Raw genomic sequence first — 16312 nt, 5'->3', positions numbered from 1 at the left:
AACAAACTAGATGAATCAAATCGAATTGATGAGAATAACACTCGATTCAACAATTCAAATGCAGAATCGAATCACAGACTAAGATCTTGACAATTTTTCACTTTCAAAAAAGTGCGGAAACTTTTGAATCAAAGAGTTGATTCAAAAACTTTTTGAACAGCGTGAAAATCAGATCAGAGATATGATTCCTGCTCTGATACCAATTGATGAACCAAAGAATCGAGTAACGAATTAATCAGAGTATGAATTCAAGTAAGAGTGCGAGATTTGAACACGGAATGTAAATATGATCTGTTATGCTCTATTACGCTTTCGAATTCTTTACAGAGTACAAGAGACAAGTCTGTAAAAGTTCTTATCTAACTCTAGTAAATAACCCTATTTATAGGGAACTGAAAGCGTACAAAAAATATACTAAGGCATAGACACTAAAGCTTCGAATAAAAGCGCCCTAGTAAAATACATTACAAAATATTCGAAGAGTTCAAAACATACTTCGACTAATTACAACAATTCGACCCTTACAAGCTTGATCACCATCAGTAGCATACCCTCTTCATTCCGAAACTTCGTTCTGAACCATCAAGCATTTTCCTTCATACTCTTGCAACTCTGACTTTGCCACAAAGCACCCTCCATGTGTGGGTTTTCTGACCTCATCATCTTCAGTGTCTGTTGACCACACCTCAACTCTTTCCTCTTCATCACTTATTTCCTGAACGATCAATGTCGGCCTTGATTTGATGCACTCCTTTTTCTTAATTCCTTTATCTTCTGAAGATAGTAGGCTCCATCCTTCTCAGTTTCTTTCTTTTCATTCATCCTCCAAAGCATACATTCCTTGGCAAAGTGATTCTTGCCATGATATTAGTTGCAATCATAGCCCGAATCACCCATCAGCTTCTTTTCTTTCTTCTCCTCTTCGTTTCCTGAGTTCTTGAAAAACTCATCCTTGGACTTATCTGAACTTGAGTTACCTTGTATGAACTTGTTTCTGTTACGAGAGAAATTCTTTTTATAGAACTTCTTGGGATTAGACACTAGAAGAGCTTTGTCTTCTTTTGAGATTTCGCTTTCCGAAAGATCTGATTTGGAATCCTCCTATGCTACTTTCTTGCCTTTTACAACTAACTCCAAAGAACCGAGACTAGAAACAAGCTTCACATCCTTCGTAACTTCGTCTTCATGGGATCTCAGAATTCCCACAAGCTTGGCCAAAGTGTAGCTTTTGAACTGTTTGTGTGCCTTCACCGTGGACACAACAAGTTTCCATTCAGATCTCAATCCATTCATGAACGTGACTTTTTGTTCAATGACTTCATGCTTGAGATTGTGTTTGAGCATTCTGCTCAACTAATGATTAAATCGATCAAACGTCTGATCTAGTTTTTCATCAGACTTTTGCACAAAAGCTCCAAACTCTAATAAAAGTAATGTTTTCACGGAATGTTCCAAATCAGCGTCACTTGAATAATGTTCCTTCAGCCTATCCCATATCTCTTTCGCTTTACTACATGCGCTCACAAGACGAAACGTATCTGGAGGAAGAGCAAATCGGATAATTCTCATAGCTTTTATGTTGCTCATAAGCTTGTTCCTTTCATCGATAGCAACATCTTTATTTTCAAGAAGGATTTTATTGTACTCAGCCAAAGTTTTAATTGGCTCTCTTGTACCGGAATACGTGAACGTCTCCATCATCATTGAATGCCATATAGTAGCACCATGTTCTTCGATTCCAAGGACATAGTAATCGAAGTGTAACTCCCAAACTTCATAATCTTGAGGAAAGAGTATCGGAATCCTTGTAGTATATCCAATACTACTAGAGAGATTGAAAGAAAGAGTATGAGGATCTTCGTTCTACACGATGTCAAGATCACTAAAACAAATATAGAATCAGAAGTGTAATACGTGAAACGAGTACGGAAAAACTATAGATCTAGGCATGGAGCCTACAACCGATTGAAGCGATTGAGACACCAACAACAGATCCAAGAAAAACGATAAACCCTAGTAAAAACTCGTCAGAAGACTATCGAATTAATTACACTATCTCCTGCTCTGATACCAATTGTGAGAATAATGACTATGATCGATAGATTCTATAGTGAATAACGTCAAATAAATGACAAGAACAATGATCAAAATAGTGTCGAATGCTTTGATTATAAATAACCCTAGAAGAGTTCATTGAGAACTTCTCTGTAAGAGCTATGTAGGGGGACTAAACGTTAACCCTAATAATACATGCATGCAATATTTATAAGCTAGACGATAAACATAAACACGAGAATGGACAGGCCCATCTTGGTAAAAGTAAACCTATGCATGACATATTTGACACAATATTAATAAGCCCAACACTAACCAACACTGTAACCATTAGGCCGCGACACATTTTGTATATTCAATGCTGATATTTTGAATATAACAACTAACACGGATTAATGTTATTATTACTTAAATATTTCTTAGATTATTTAGATTGTTATAATTATTATAATTTATTCTTATCATATATTTTTATTAATGTATACATATATTTTAAATATAGAAGTATTTATTTAAATATAGATTTATGATTTTAAATATGGAAATACCTTTTTAAAGCTAAAAAAATACGTTTATATATATATATATATATATATATATATATATATATATATATATATATATATATATATATATATATATATATATATATATATATATATATATATATAAGGTATTTATATGTACAAAAACATATTTATAAATTTAGATATGTATTTATATATTTGAAATAATATGTAAAATATGTATTTAGAATTGTATTTACACATTTACAAAACGTATTAATGCATTAAAAATCATATTTATTTGTATTTATATGCTTAAATTTATATTTATTTGGCATAAAAAATATAATATACATATAACTATAAACGTACCTATTAATATGGTTTATATTATATAAATCAAATATATAAACCGTAAAAATACCTTTAAAATATATTTATACTTTAAAAACGTATTTTTTTTTCTTTAATTTTTTTTAAACATTCAACATGTATAAGTATGTTTTTATACAAAATACATACTTATTTATACATATAAATACAACTTTTTAATACACAAATATATTTTAAAGATATATACATGTGCTTTAAAATTGATAAATGCGTACTTAAGTATTTATATATTTTAAAAAGTATTGATACATAAAAAAACATATTTGATACATTTAAAAATGAATTTATACATTTAAAACATATTCTATACATCAAAAAACATCCTTTATATATTTAAAAATGTATGCATATATCATTAGTAATAATAATAATAATAATAATAATTATAAAAATAATAAAAATAAAAATAATTAAAGTGGTAATAATAATAGTAATATCAGTATTATATAATATATTTAAATATTCAAGAGTAACTACATACAGGAAGCTTCATCCTAGTGGCAAGGCAATTCTGTTTGGTATGTGAGGTTCCATGTTCTAAACCCGTTGTCTCCGTATTCGCCCCCTTTTTTCTCCTTTTTAAAATAAGCAATGGATGTCAATTAACAGTTAACGTCATATGGGCCCAATCATCGTTCACAAGGTCTGCCACGTGTGCAGCAACCAGTTTTCCGACGGACAACATTATTAAAATTCGGACGACATTATAAATTTGGACGGAATTATAAAATTCGAATGACTATATAAACTGGAATCAAAACAAAGTTTGTCTTTATTTATCACGAATATTAATTGGTTCACTTATTTGATGTGTGTCAGGCGGGTCGAACTACTGTCTGATTTTGTCCAACGCATGGTGTGAAACATTTCCACACAAACCTTTAAAATGGGGTATGTTCTATCAACGTATCAACTTAGTACGGTTTGTTTCTAAAATATCTTTTATCAATGTGTGTTGCGATGCCACTACGATTAAAAATTTTATCTATGTTAGCATGTTGTGTCTGCAAGAATTTTTTCAACTTCGCGTGTTGGCTCCCAACTCTATTGTTAGTGTCGTTGTGAAAGTTTAAAATTTGTTTAGTCCAAGAGGATACAAAATTTTCTTTGTATTTATCCAACCAGACTCGATTGAGATAATCGAGAACTTGGGTAGTACCTGGATGATATGTCTCTCTTGATTCAAGTTTTTCATAATTTCTCAAATATGTTGCCAATATTAATGAATTAACTAAAGTATTACAATCTCCTAAAAAAGAATTACATTCAGCATCTGTCTTGTAACGTCCTTTGCAATTAGTAAATATACATTGAGATATGTGTCATCTACAAAGTATCTAAATGACCGATGGGAATACTTTTTTTCACATGCATTCATCAATGCTATCTCTCTGTCAGTAACAATCATGTATGGGCTATCATATCTGTAGATTATGGCCTTAACACAATTTTAAGCCCAAATGTAATTGGATTCCTTTTCTTTATCCACGAACCCAAAACCAATGGAAAATGTCGTGTTTGTGGAAGTAACCCTAACAATCTCCAAAAAAAAATATGTTATACCTATTAATAAAAGAAAAATAATTAGTATAACAAAACATAAAAGGCATGTTACGCCTATTAATAAATACAAAACAATTAAAAGTAAAATATTTGTACTTCTTAGTCTTCTAGGTGACATCCATCATCATAACCTGTAGAAATGCACTCCATATCTCTAATTACGTTGGATGAACAAAGAATAGATATTCTAAGACATTGGTTGTATGATTTGCACGATGGTTAAATATATATCCTTTTGAATGGAAGAATCCGAAGAAAACTTTCATTTGACCTTGATCTCCAAGCTCCTTCATTCGAATTTTTGTAACATTCATTATAAACTGATTTTATTGTAGAAACATTTTTGGAATTTTTTCTCTTCAGTGCCGATAGAATATCCATGAGGGGACATTGTTTATCTTCATTTCTTCAACCATTTTTGATTCATTTGGGGTTAACCGCCTTGCATATGGGTGGCCCTTTATATACATTTCAGGTTCATGATTATGTTCATCATTTTTAATCCAAACATCATCCGACTTATAGTAATAAGCAAAAATTTTGAATGAAAAATTTGTTTTTCTTCACCCTGTATTTTTGGTGGACGTCTCCGGACCTCTAGGTACACCACCCCGATCACACATAAAAATAACTTTTGAAACATATCCACTTCCTTTTATCTTTGTTTTTTTTAATAACAAACACGTATCCAAGAGACCGTGTCATTTATTGCACCCACTAAGTTAAAATTTTACGATTGCTAAACACCTAATAAATATAAATATATACTTTGTCAGTTTAAAAGAATTCCACTAAAAATATAACATATAACAACTTACGAATAAAACTAAAATTATCCATCTAAAATACATACCATGTTAGTTTGAAAACTTGCATAAGAATGAACGATCGGCAATTTAGTGAATGTTGATATGAATTGAGCTGAACGAATGTTGAATTGAATCGAATCTTACGAATCGTATATATAATTTATAAAGTTAAAGCTATGTAAAATCAGTTTCTTTATTATTAAAGAAAAAGTTAAAGTTAAAGATAAAGATAAATCAAATCAAATCAAATCAAATCAATAATAATAATAATAAATAAAAAGAGAGATTGTTTATGAATGAATGTGATAGACGGACAGATGAAAAGTAAGTTTTTTATCCAATATGAAATTACATTTGTATTTGTAGTGTAATTCCAACATGAAAAGTAAGTTTTTTTTTTATCAATAATAATAATAATAATAATAATGATAATAATAATAATAAGTAAGTTTTTTTATTCAATATGAAAATATCATACATAAAAGTTTTACGAATGAGCAAAATTACATTTTCCAATATGAAATTGCATTTGTAGTATAATTTCAAAAAAAATTAAGTTTTAATTTTTTTAAATAATAAGAATAATCTAATAAATAAAAGAAAAGAAAAAATAACAAAAAACTAAAAGGAAAAAAACAATGTCAAATTAAAGGGTAAATAATTGATTAGATTTATTTCTTTTAAATAATAAGAATAATCTAATAAATAAATAAAAAAGAAAAAACAACAAAAAAACAAAAAAGGAAAGAAACAAAAAATAATGTCAAATTAAATAGTAAATGATTTTAGTAGATTGAGGTTAGGGGAAATAAAAATGATAAAGGGATATTTATAGCACAATTCTTTAATTTTTGTGTTTTTTAGTTAAAATATAAAATTATTCCGAAACGTACCACCAATAATACCATATGTTCCTATCTTATTTTGATAACTATAAGTTGCAAAGTTTAAATAATTTGATGAATGGTTGTAAATATGCACGACATCTCTTTTAGATTTGGAATTTTCAAAATGATTCTCTTTTGGTTTTATAATATTTTTTAGATGGAAACAAATTGTTAAGTGTTTATTAATTATTTATATACGTTCTAAAGTATTTATATTATTTGTTAATCATGTTTATGTAACTATCTTATAAAAATATGTTAAATGTTTATATATATATATATATATATATATATATTCTTAATTACTATTTTGAATACAAGAGTGATAGTACGATGGATATGTCTCATCAGAGGTTCTGACTGGTATTGCTGCTATAAGTTCGTCCGGGGAGTCCGTGGCATAAAAAAAGAAGGATTTGAGTATGAGAAAGATAGTTTCTCTATTTTCATACGAATAGTGAGAAATCTCAGAGTTTCTCTAGTTGGGGCATAGAAAGAAGACCTGAACTCGGTGTTTCCTCAAACTGAATAGATCAATCTGGATTATAGGCCAGCAACCCCGGAACCAACAAGTGGGAGCCTGCTGGCAAATGAAATGTTAGTGAGTCTTAGCCATGATCAGACGAATAATTAAAACATATAAACTAGTTTCATTCTTGCTTCCACTCTTGAATTGTTGTTTCATTCTTGCTTCTAAAACTGTAACCTCCTTAGAGGAGGTTACTCTCTCTCTTTTCTTCATCTTTTCTTGAAGATTGCTTGCTTTTACATGCTCTATTTAAGTTCATATTGGTTATGAACTTAAAGCTTAAGGGATTAAGAGTTTATGTACTAACATCTACATCAACTTGAGTCGTTGTTGGTGTCTCAAAGGTTCCACATTCTTCATCAACATGCAAGTCTGCCAAGAGGATCCAAAGAACAACAAATGTTGTTATTTCTTCATTCTTTCTATGGTTGGTGTTTTTATATTTCTATAACTTGCAAGAAGATCTTTGGTGGTATACAATGTTATGTTATGTTCAATTTTTTTAAGTCTTCCGTTGACATATTTTTCTAGTTTTCGAAATTATTTTTGAACTCAAAGCTAACAATTGGTGTGAAAGCTACCTTGCAAGTTTCGTTAGATTTTTTGATTTTTGGAAATCTTAGTTTTTAGAGAATATGGATTGCTTGTTTTTGTATAAAAATAAGTTGATACATATTTTCTATGACAACTTTATAATTATTATTTTTTTATGTGACAAAAGTTTCATGCATATTTTGTCATTTAAAGTTGTCTTAGAAAAATAATGGTTGTTTTATGTGTATGTTGATGTATATGATGTGCATAAACTAGCCATAGACCATTATGTTTGTTGTGTTGGTTGTTTTATAAAAATGATTGTAATAATTTATTTATTCATATGGTATGTAATAATTAAATAGATTAGTTTTTCTTGTTTATTTTTTTAAAGTAATAGATTAGTTTTAGAATTACTTATTTGTACAAATATAACAAGAGATGAAGTTGGAACCATTTTTTGAAGACAAAATAACATTTTTCGAGTCTAAAAGGTGTGCAGAATTTTCAGTGACATTTTCTGAAAAGTGTCACTAATGTTGTTTACAAAGGGTTGTTTGACTTTTAGCGACAATTGCTGAATTTTAGTCTTCAAAAGGTTTTTTCAATCTTTTGCAAGCAATGGGTGTTTACTCAAGTGGGAGCTTCTACAACAACATTACAATAAGTTTTTTGGTCCCCTTAGATGTCCCTTTCGGAATGGACTTGGCATCTTTTGTGTTGGCTCACAAAAAATGTCATTAGTTGGCTATGTTTATGCATATATCTTTTTATGCATATTTGTGTTTTTTATTTTATGCAATTATTATGTGTGGTTGATAAATTAGTTTTTCACATGTTTAAATAATTTTGGACAAAATAAACATCACATGGAGTTTGAGTTTTCAAAATTGGACATAAGATGTAACAAGTTAGTATTTTTTTTTTTAAAAAACTCGGTTTTATGGAATCGTTAATAACGACAAATTTTGAAATACTCCATTATATGTTTTAAAATTGTGATTTTTTTAACTTATACAAACTCCATATATATAAGGAATAAAATGAAGTTTTATTAAAGATATATATGGTTCAAATGCACTCAAAATTAATACAGGTTTATTATATGCATGTAATAACCATGATATCATATGTTTTTAAACTAGAATTATAAAACATATAAAGACTCTTATTTTACAAACCTCAAATCTATGCAATCCTTTTGAAAAAAGCCCGCACATCTCTTGTATGCACTAGTGGGATAAATGATACTTAACCGCTTAGTGTTGTCTTTTGATGGGCGGGGTGTCTTCGCAATTTCTATAACCAAGTTATAGGCCGATTACACAAGTTTTTGAAGCTGGATGATTTGATCGGAAATCTTTTGTGATAAAGGATACCTAAGCAAGAGACATCTGAGGCATAGATGGGACCAAACATGTCTAATTAAAGTTGTTATTAGCGATCCCATAAATCTAGGAATTATATAGTGAGATATAATTGATAATCGATATCTACCGGGTTGAATTCAGATGGATGGGATAAAGGATACCTAACCATTTATTTTTTTTGCAACTTGGATCCTAGACTTTGATAATTAATGTTTTTGGAAACTAAAAGGGTATTAATTATTAAAGATTAAATATTTAAAATGCTAAATGAATTTTATTAAAATTTTGTAGTTAATTAATCCATTCTCATTATCATGAATTGTCATTTTCTTTAATGACTTAATGAAACAATAACATTCACTAGATACAACTTCAATGAATGAGTTCATATCTTAAGAGACAATCTCGTGAGAGATATGAAATTGTATACACTTAAAGGTCCTAGTCCTAAACTATTTGCTTTGAGCAATAAACCTGAACATGAAACCTAGTAAAGGCATCACTGTGATGCTAAAGATGCTTCTAACATCAAACTAGGAATAGTTATTCATGACTTCTAGGAAGTCTTGGATAATTTAAACATATATTCGATGATATAAGAGGTTAAGCAATATTTCAATAAATACAATGATATTTTATTTAAAGCTAGTTTAAACATTGGAATAATGCAAAACTAAAAGAATCACCTTGTGTGATCAAGGAAGTCCATGTTTTATAGAGTGAACACCTTTAAGCCCATGAAATCTACTAAAGCCCATATAAATGGATCTTGTTTCTTTTGTGAAGAAACTAAACACTGGAAGAGGATTTACTCCTCTTATTTGGAAAGAAAGTCTAGAAGAGACTAGTATTTCAAGTATCTACTAGATAGAACTCATACTTTTCATATAACACTTAGGTAGTTGGTACTTAAATGTTAACCTAATATTTGTAAATGGCTTACAGATATTTACTGAAGAGTACCAGCTGAGCACAATCAAGTTGGAACTACACTCTCGGAGTTTAGTTTATTATTTATGATAAGAACATAAATTACTTGTAATGTAAAACAATATTTGTTTTGGAACAATGTATGTTTTCATTTAGCATGTCTAAATTTATGTCTCAGTCATTTTACTCAAATGTTTGATAATTTACTCAATCGTTTTTCATAATGATAATATTTATATTCTGAAATGATTAACTTTTATTTAAGATACTATATCTCTTAATAGAATTGTGAAGTAAATATCAACATTTTATAAATTAAATTAAGTTCTATATTGTTGGGTATATTGTGTTGCATCATTGGGCCTTATGTATAGTCTGTTTTGTAAACGGGTTGGGCCTGTCCTCCCGTATTTATTATTCAGGGTTAGAGTATTTAAGATGCATGCATGCATAGTGTTTTGATAACTCTGATATATTATTGTAACCCTAACCACCCCTCTACAGTAGCAATTCTTCATCGAGTTCTTCTGAGGCGTGATCTTTTAATCATTCAACATATTTTAAGTCATTGTTGTGTTCTTGCTTTAATTTGTTTGAGTCTAATTGATCATTCAAGGATATTTAATCCTAACAATTGGTATTAGAGCTGGAGACTGTGTAATAAATATGCATCTCTTTTGTTTAAGAGCTTTTAGGGTTTCCGTTAATATTGGATCTAGTGTAACGATCATCACTGTGTTCTTGACGTTGTTTTGCAATCTCAATATTACCCTAAAACTGATTTAGTTTTACACGTCTGATTCTTAACAGGTTTTAAAGATCTTATCATCATGCAGCACGACGATTCTCACATCAACTCTATCAATCTTTCAAGCAACATTGGATCGACCACTAGGATCCCAATTCTCTTTCCTAATGAATATGAAGTATGGGCGCTTCACTTCGAAGATTATGTTCTTGGCCTAGAAGATAATGGATATCTGATATGGGAGGCTATAACTCTTGGACCGTTTGTTCACACTGAAAGCAAAAGAGTTATCAAAACTCAAAACAACTACAACAAACTCCTTCTTGATATTAAGGACGTTCCTCAAGATGAAAAGGAAAAACTAATCAGAAATGTTAAGGCATTGAGAATCATTCGATTTGCCTTGCAAGCTGATACTTATCATCTGGTCAGTTCTTGTGACACTGCCAAAGCCATCTGGGATCGACTTAAGGAACTCTACTCAACAGATGCGAATCTTGAGCACTCAACACAAACGCTCTTGCTTTCGGAGTTTGGTGCTTTTTCATAGAAGGCTGAAGAGATTTTAAGTCAAACCTTCAATCGATATAATCATCTTTTAAGTAGAATGACGAAACATGGCATTGGACGTGAGTTAATCGAACAAAAAGTCACGTTTATGAATGGACTTCGATCAGAGTGGAAGGCAGTGGTGTCTACAGTTAAGGCACATGAGTAGTTCAAGAACTATACACTTGCCAAGCTTGTTGGTATCCTGAGGTCAGATGAAGATGAAGTGACTAAAGAAGCGAAAGTAGTCTCAGGAATGGGTTTATTAGCCCTTGTTGTGAAGGGTAAGAAGATGGCTGAAGAGGATGATTCGGATTTTGAGCTTTCTGATTGCGAACTCTCTAAAGAAGAGTTTGCAATGATGGTGTCGAATCCAAAGAGATTCGCAAAGAAGAACTTCAACCGGAACAAGAACTGAAATTGGCAGGGCAGTTATAGCTCTGAAAAGGTGAAAGAAGAAAATGTGAATGGTTCGCATAAGGATGAAGACAAGAAAGAGAAGAAGCTCATGGGTGACTCCGGATATGATTGCAACTATTGCCATGGAAAAAACCACTTGGCAAAGGAGTGTATGCTGCGAAGATTGAACGAAAAGAAAGAGGGAGAAGACGACGAAGCTTACCATCTGCGAAAGCTTGAAGAAATCAAGAAGAAAAAGAATGTAGATAACACTATGCCTGCTTTGATTGTGCAGGAATATGAAGCTGATGATGAATTTGGCAGGGTAGAAGTCTGGTCCACAAACTCTGAAGATGACGAGGTTCGTAGGCCCACACACTGCAGGGCATTCGTTTCGAATGAAGGGAGTTCACAGTTCGGAGGAAGGTGCTTGATGGTGACAAACGAAAGGTCATAGATGCTGGGGAATGCCACTGGAAGTGGAAGAGGAGATGATAGTTGTTTCGCAGTGTAACATACACGTTTAGTTTTCGTGTTATGTAATTTTAAAAGTGAAAAATATAATGAAATATTAAATGAATTTGAGCATTGAGTTCTAACAGATAGTTTTTACTAGAAATGAAGTAAAACCATGTTTAGAATCACTCGGAAAATATTGGAAGTCTTATGAGATTCCAATCTAATGTCAAATATTGAAATTTAAGGAAAATATAAAATTTGAAATAAGTAAAAATAATGTTATTGAAAGTTATAAAGAATCTCGTTAGAAATGTTTAGGCGAAAACCTCATCGAAATCTGAGTTATAACGAAGAAGTTATGACTTATTGAAGTTTCGCGACAGAACAGGCACGACGCCATATGATGTAAAAACCGAGTTTTCGATCAACTACTATTTAGCTTTAGTGATCTAAACGAAAGTTGTAGTATTCGTTAAACCAAGAATTTTCATAAAAAGAACGTCCAAATCTGACTTCGTATGATGAAGTTATGATTTTCCTAAGTTTCGGAATAGAAGTAGACAGCTAAAAACTCGAAATAAAGATCGAGTGACTTTTAGCCGACGCAACCTAAACGAGAATCGAAGGTCTCGTCAATAGTAGTACAACGGTAAAAAGACAGATGAAAACGTACATTGGATGAAAAAGTTATGAATTTTTAACGGACTTTTCCTGTCCCAGCCCGTTAAAAATATAACTTTAGAAATAAATTCAAAATTAGCCGACGAAGTCTAAACGAAAGTTGTAGAGCATACTTTCACCTACGTGTGGATATAAAGAACGTCAAAAATGGAGCTCGTATGCAAAAGATATGAATTTTTGAAGTTTTTAAATAAAAATAAATGAAAATTCGAGACTTATCCGAAGGAGAACGCCCCGCGTAGAGGGTTACGCCCAACGTACACATTGCAGGGCCTCGGATTGACCACGTCACCCCTTCTTCGCTCAGATTCCACGTATCTCGCACATTTGACACGTCTGAAGCCACTAAGCTTCTACGCCCCGCGTACGAGGGGTACGCTCAGCGTAGTGGACCGCCTCGCAGTACGGCCAGCGTACCGAGGACTTGCGCCCAGTGTAGTCAGCAGCTTCGGACTACTATAAATAGTATGTGTGGCTGCCCAGTTTTAGGTTACAAATTCTTACATCTTTCACTCTCTACTTTCCTTTTTACCCACTTTTGACCCCCCGAAGCCCTGATATCATCACCGACACCCGAAGCAAGTCCCGACGCTCCGAAGTTCCCGAGAAAATCATATTATCAAGTCGAAACTCTGCCCGAGTAAGGCCGGTTTTCAACTAAAATTCCCGGTTTCGTCACAGAAAGTCATATTTAGAGCCGAAGTGCTGCCCAAATTATCATTTATTCCTTCGGTTATTTCACGGTGAGTTCAATATATAGGAACCATTATATGTTATGTGTTATATATTCAATGTGCTTTCCCGTATTATTATGATAATGAGTTATACCTTAGACCACGAAGTGTATGACATAAGCATCACTTGGGTACAGGTATGTAGCCTCTGTCCGTGTAGAGTATGTCTCGTAAGAGAATGACTTCTACCATTATGACATTGGCAGAAGGCTAGGCAGGGCTGAAAGCCTATAATTTGCTAGCCAAAATGTTTATTCAGAAATTGGTTATTTTTCTATGTCATATGGGCAAAAGTCTTATTGATGTATATCAAGTATTGAAATTGTTATGTCTCATTGATTGTATATCTTTGAATCAGATTATTCGTTGATATGGAAAGCATGTCATATGATACTCACTGCCTTTGTTGTTCTTTGTACCTCTTTGCTTCTGTCATATTGATATGTATATGGTATAACGTTATATTGTATCTATTATTGAACTCACTAAGCGTCACCGCTTACTCCTCTCAGTGTTTAACAATTGCAGGTAATAAGCATCCAGTTTAGTCATATACTGTTGGAAGATTTAGAATAGTTTATATTGTTACTTTTGTACTTGGGTTTATGTTTGTATAAAAGCTTTAATATCCTGGGTCGGTTTGTATCCAGTCTTTTGTAATCAAAGTATCAATGTAAAATATTATTTTTGAATATGCATGTAGCACGTTTTGGAGTAACAATGTTTTCAGAAATACGAAAGTTTAGATATAGGTTCTTTCAATCATGGTATCAGAGCAGTAGTTTAAGTGAACTAAATATCACAGATTGGTATTTAGACGTAAACAGTCAGAAGTTCAATATATGAACGGATTTATTAGGCGTATATGGATACAAACCATAGGAAAGATTTAAGTGGGGTATTGGGTAGTGATAAACCCTAGTATTCTAAAATATTAAGTTACTTCAAAATTTTCAGAGAATTAGTTTAAGTGAACTAGGAATTTTGAGAATTTCTAGACTTAAACATGGATTGCTAAGGGATGATGATACGGTGTGTATCTAGTATATTTTAGGTTGAATACCTAAATGGACAAGCACTAGAATATTAAAGGAGATATGCCTTATATTCTAATATGTGCTAAATGATAAATAAATATAGCATGCCTTAGGTCGCTTACCTATATTGCTGTTACTTGAGAAAGTTTAAGGTCTGTTGCCGACCATAGTATGGCAGAGGAAATTTTATGTATTCCAGATTTAAAAATTTCTATATTAGAACTGATATGAAACTTTTTGAAGTGATAAAAAGACTTATGATATTTGACATCGATAATTTTATAGATAAACGATCGAGGGATATCGTAAAATAATATTTATGAAGTATTATCGTAAATAGTGTAGTAATAGCTATAGAGTGGTGTTATACATTCGAACTATGTTTAATGAAATAATAACACCGTTGGAAGAATCTTGTGTATTCGAAGTACATTCGGACGAGATGAATGTTTTGGCATAATCGATGAAGTTGTTCCACCGCTGTCTAAATTGAAGCAATGATTTCTTATAAAATAGGAAGAACCGAAGATGGTGATAAATACTTCGACAATATCGAAATTGATGTTGTGTAAGATTTTGAAGAATTAAAAGAAGAAGATATACACCTATAGTATTGCATGAGAAGAGATGTTGTTGTTAGAAATGACAGAGAACCGAGTCGAATCTAGTAGAACACGCTGAGATGCAGCTATAATGCAGACTTCTTAGGATAGACTCCTATGAAGTAGACTTAAAAGATACAACCATGAGAAGAAAACTTACTCATATACAGGAATGACGATGTCATGGAAGGATAATGAAATGAACAAATGTGTATGGTGACTTGCATGAGTTAGAAGATGATGCAGATAGTTAGAGACCGTTTGTCTCCACACTACTAGAGTAAATTCTGGCATAGTGTGTCTTGCAAAGTAGACACTACCTGAGAAAGAATTTATATGAAGAATTGGAAGTAAAATTTCTATCGACCTATGAAAAAGTATTAGGATATGCTAGATCGAGCATATGCATGAGAAGAATCTTAGAAGGTGAGTATAGGAAATCTAAGATATGTTTGATAGAAAAGTGAAATCCCTAGTTGAGTCTAGGAGAAATTCTTCTATGTACTTGTTTGAACACACTCAGGTGTGAAAAGTTGTTTTGTCAAAACTTTTGAATGGTGACTTGGGAACTGCGAGACAATACTTGGGACGAGTATTAGTAGGTGTGAATAGTAGTAGAGGCCTATACTACTGGAAGCACAGGACTCACACTTGAATCAGGGAAAGTCAAAAGGTTACCAAGAAGCTAGAAATTGATTCCTTTTTTGTTCGAGTATGTCATTACCTTCGTTTCGGTGATGACTAAGAAGATGATTTTCGTTTAGAGCTTAATGGTCGTAAAGAATCGAGTCTGACTAATATACATCTGCGAAGTGAATTGATTGGTTCAAAGAACCATGTCTCGTGTAGTGACGAAATTTCAGTCAGAGAATTGAAGAAGGAGATGGTCCGACGGAGAGAACAATCCAAACGATAAAAGATATGCTTTGTGTATATGTCTTGGATTTGGTGCACGTCAAGTGGAAACACCATCGAGGCCCAAATTATAATTGGGAAAATTAGAATGAGTTAAGAGCGAAATATCCCCAGTTATTTAAATCGATGTAATTTTAGGGACGAAAACCTCAAAATGAGGAGGTTTTTGTAACATACACGTTCAGTTTTCGTGTTAAGTAATTTTAAAAGTGAAAAATATAATGAAATATTATATGAATTTGAGCGTTCAGTTCTAACAGATAGTTTTTACTAGAAATGAAGTAAAACTATGTTTAGAATCACTCAGAAAATATTGGAAATCTTATGAGATTCCAATCTAATGTCAAATATTGAAATTTAACGAAAATATAAAATTTGAAATAAGTAAAAATAATGTTATTGAAAGTTGTAAAGAATCTCGTTAGAAACGTTTAGGCGAAAACCTCATCGAAATTCGAGTTATAACGAAGAAGCTATGACTTATTGAAGTTTCGTGACAGAACCGGCACGACGCCGTATGATGTAAAAACTGAGTTTTCGATAAACTACTTTTTAGCTTTAGTGATCTAAACGAAATTCGTAGCATTCGTTAAACCAATAGTTTATCCTTAC

General features: G+C 31.9%; 1 long non-coding RNA gene across 2 annotated transcripts; it reads right to left on the bottom strand.

The window, feature by feature from the left end:
* Nucleotides 1-4181: 4181 nt before the first annotated feature.
* Nucleotides 4182-5440, bottom strand: LOC145133169 (uncharacterized). 2 transcript variants are annotated; one of them, XR_013718449.1, is made up of 3 exons: nucleotides 5371-5440; nucleotides 4614-5264; nucleotides 4182-4517 (listed from the first exon to the last, which is right to left on the bottom strand). It is a non-coding gene; the product is annotated as an uncharacterized LOC145133169 (long non-coding RNA). The 2 variants fall into 2 exon arrangements; XR_013718448.1 differs by having other exon boundaries at nucleotides 4182-5264.
* Between the last annotated feature and the right edge of the window lie 10872 nt (nucleotides 5441-16312).

This window comes from Lactuca virosa, chromosome 8 (assembly GCF_052849685.1).
Source record: "Lactuca virosa cultivar CGN04683 chromosome 8, Lactuca_virosa_CGN04683_v6, whole genome shotgun sequence".
Classification (NCBI taxonomy): domain Eukaryota; kingdom Viridiplantae; phylum Streptophyta; class Magnoliopsida; order Asterales; family Asteraceae; genus Lactuca; species Lactuca virosa.
Note: the sequence above shows the minus strand (reverse complement) of the source record. Positions and strands in the feature narration are given on the sequence as shown.